The following is a 2556-nucleotide window of genomic DNA, read 5'->3' as shown; positions in this document are numbered from 1 at the left end:
TTCTGATACTGAGGACATCTGTCATCTCTTCTTAGAGGCTTCCTTGACCATGCCCTGTGGTGCTCCCAGCCATTTCATACAGAACATTCTACTCAATTCCCTCACTGTACTTCTCTTTAACACAAAGAGCTTGTCCATTTATCTCTTTTGCATTGGTACCCTGATAAAGACTGTGGGGTCCAGGGAAGCAGGGACCCTGCCTAGTTGATCCACCTTTGAATGTTTCATGCCCAGCCCAGCACGTGCCACATTTTGTTGAATGCATGTGTGAAAGGGGCTTTGATATGATAGAAAACTCAGGTTGGTGAATAATTAAAGACTGCCTTGAAGGCTATGTGAGGATGGCAGCCTTAGGACAAAGACCTTCAGTGAGGATCTCAATAGAATTCACTTGCCTCTCAATGACCTGTCTTGCTGCTTCTATAACTACCAGCAGTTGGGAATAAACACTCTTCTGGTCCTGCATTGTTCACTGTTGGGACATTGTGTGGTATATAAAATACCACATCAATCTGAGGTTGCTTGGGGGCTTGGAGGTTGCCAAGGGAATAAAGCACCCCTGTTTTAGGTGGTAATTTTCTTCTTGTCACTGGTCATCTTTCTTGTTCACTCAGGCAATATTTATTGGAGATTTACAATCTTTCAAGCCTGGTAGCTTACTCTAGTCCTTGAAATTGAGTCAGACTACTCACATGTTGTTACTCTCCCATCCAATGCAATGAAGTCACCAATAATTGTGAGCTCATTGACAACTGTCCCACCTTCCTAACCCTAGGTCATTTGAGCCCCAAGTGGTACCCAAGCGTTCTTATGGTTCGAACTCCCTAGATTCATACTTTCCATTTGACCCCAGTGCTGGCTCACCATGCATTTCTGTTTGCTCCACATGCTTACCCAGATATTTAGACCCTGGCCTATCTCTCTGTTTTCTTGCTTGGATTGTTGCTTCAGCTCCATCCCTTATTTCACCTCTCAGCATTTTCCAAATCTCACCCCGACTTTGGCCCCAGGATCATTGAGATGAGAGCTGTTGAAATGTTCTACTGGAGCTGTTTCTGTTCTTGAATTGGACCTTAAAATTTATAATAGAAGAGTCAGTGGGAAACTCTTGCCTGGGATGTGGCCAAGTATCTTATTCAGAGATGCAAGTTACTGCTCTCTCATCCCATGGCTCTAACAAATATCACTAACAGATTTCACTAACTGATTATGGCTTTTTCCCTCTACTAATTCTGGCTGTGATCTCACAACTCTTCTCAAGATGGCACTCTAAGCAACCACTACCATTCAATGGCCACTGGCAGATGGAATGAAACTCATTTTCCAGCCCCACTCAGTCTTTTGCCATTGATCTCCTGTTCTGCCTGCAGTAAAGGCATATTCTGTAAAAATGGGAGGCATGAATCAATCAGTGACCTCTGACTTACTTCTGGTGGGCCTCTTCAGTCACTCAGGGTCAAGTCAGCTACTATTCTCTCTACTGGATGCCATGTTTATCATGGGCCTTCTGGGCAACACTGTTCTGCTCTTCCTGATCTACATGGACTCCTGGCTCCACACACCCATGTACTTTCTGCATAGTCAACTGTCCCTGTTTAATGTTGGTTTCCCCCTGGTCGCCTTCCTCAAGATACCATCAGACTTTTTACAGGTGGAAAGTTCCATCTCCTTTGGGAGTTGTGCAGCTCAAATATTTTCTTTACACTTATGGATGTGGCTGAGGGCATCCTGTTGGCCCTCACATCCTATGACCGTTATGTGGCGGTGTGCTACCCCCTGCAGTATCCTGTGCTTATGAGGTGTGCCTGCTCATGGTGGGCTGATCCTGGATGGCAGGTGTGCTCAATGCCTTCATCCAGACCTCCATCACTCTGCACTTCCCCCTACTGTGCCTCTTGCATCGTGAGCCACTTCTTCTGTGAGGTGCCAGCCCTGCTAAAGCTCTCCTGTGCAGACACCTCTGCCTATGAGTTGGTGCTGTCTATCTCGGAGGTGCTGATCCTTGTGTTTCCTCCTGTGCCTCATTGCCACCTCCTATGGCCAGGTGATGGGGGCTGTTCTATGCATGCACTCAGAGGAGGCCCAGCGCAAGTCCTTCACCACCTGCTCCTCCCACATCACAGCCCTGGAGCTATTTTATGGTGCAGCTTTGTTCATGTATATGGTACCTGGTGCCTACAACAGCCCACAGCAGGACCACATGGTCTCCCTCTTCTACAGCCAAATACCCCCATGTTTAACCCCATCATGTATAGTCTGAAGATCCAGGAAGTGCAAATATTTTGTGGAAGTGATCCACAGAGCTGCACTCAGACCACATAGGGGGCTGCTGGTGTGATGGAAGCAGTCTTCCATCCCCCCCTTCACTTCAAAACACCCACATGTGAGGCAGCTGCTGAGAGCTTCTGTGAATGGCTGTGTCAGCTTCTTCTCATGTCATGACTAGCTGAGTTCATGTGTTCTCCCATGGACTTGTGGAAATCAATGGTTTCAGCTCCAGTCACTTGTTTTATATTCTTTCCCTACTCTTTAGCACTATTTCATGAATGAAAGTCC

At 46.8% G+C, this 2556-nt stretch overlaps 1 pseudogene; it reads left to right on the top strand.

The window, feature by feature from the left end:
* The first annotated feature begins 1309 nt into the window (after window positions 1–1309).
* LOC128626375 (olfactory receptor 2Z1-like) lies at window positions 1310–2338 on the top strand (annotated as a pseudogene).
* Window positions 2339–2556: the final 218 nt, after the last annotated feature.

The sequence above is a fragment of the Artibeus jamaicensis genome, unplaced genomic scaffold (genome assembly GCF_021234435.1).
Source record: "Artibeus jamaicensis isolate MK-2021 breed Jamaican fruit bat unplaced genomic scaffold, CSHL_Jam_final scaffold_537, whole genome shotgun sequence".
NCBI classification, from domain to species: Eukaryota; Metazoa; Chordata; class Mammalia; order Chiroptera; family Phyllostomidae; genus Artibeus; species Artibeus jamaicensis.
This window is presented reverse-complemented; position numbering and strand designations above follow the sequence as displayed.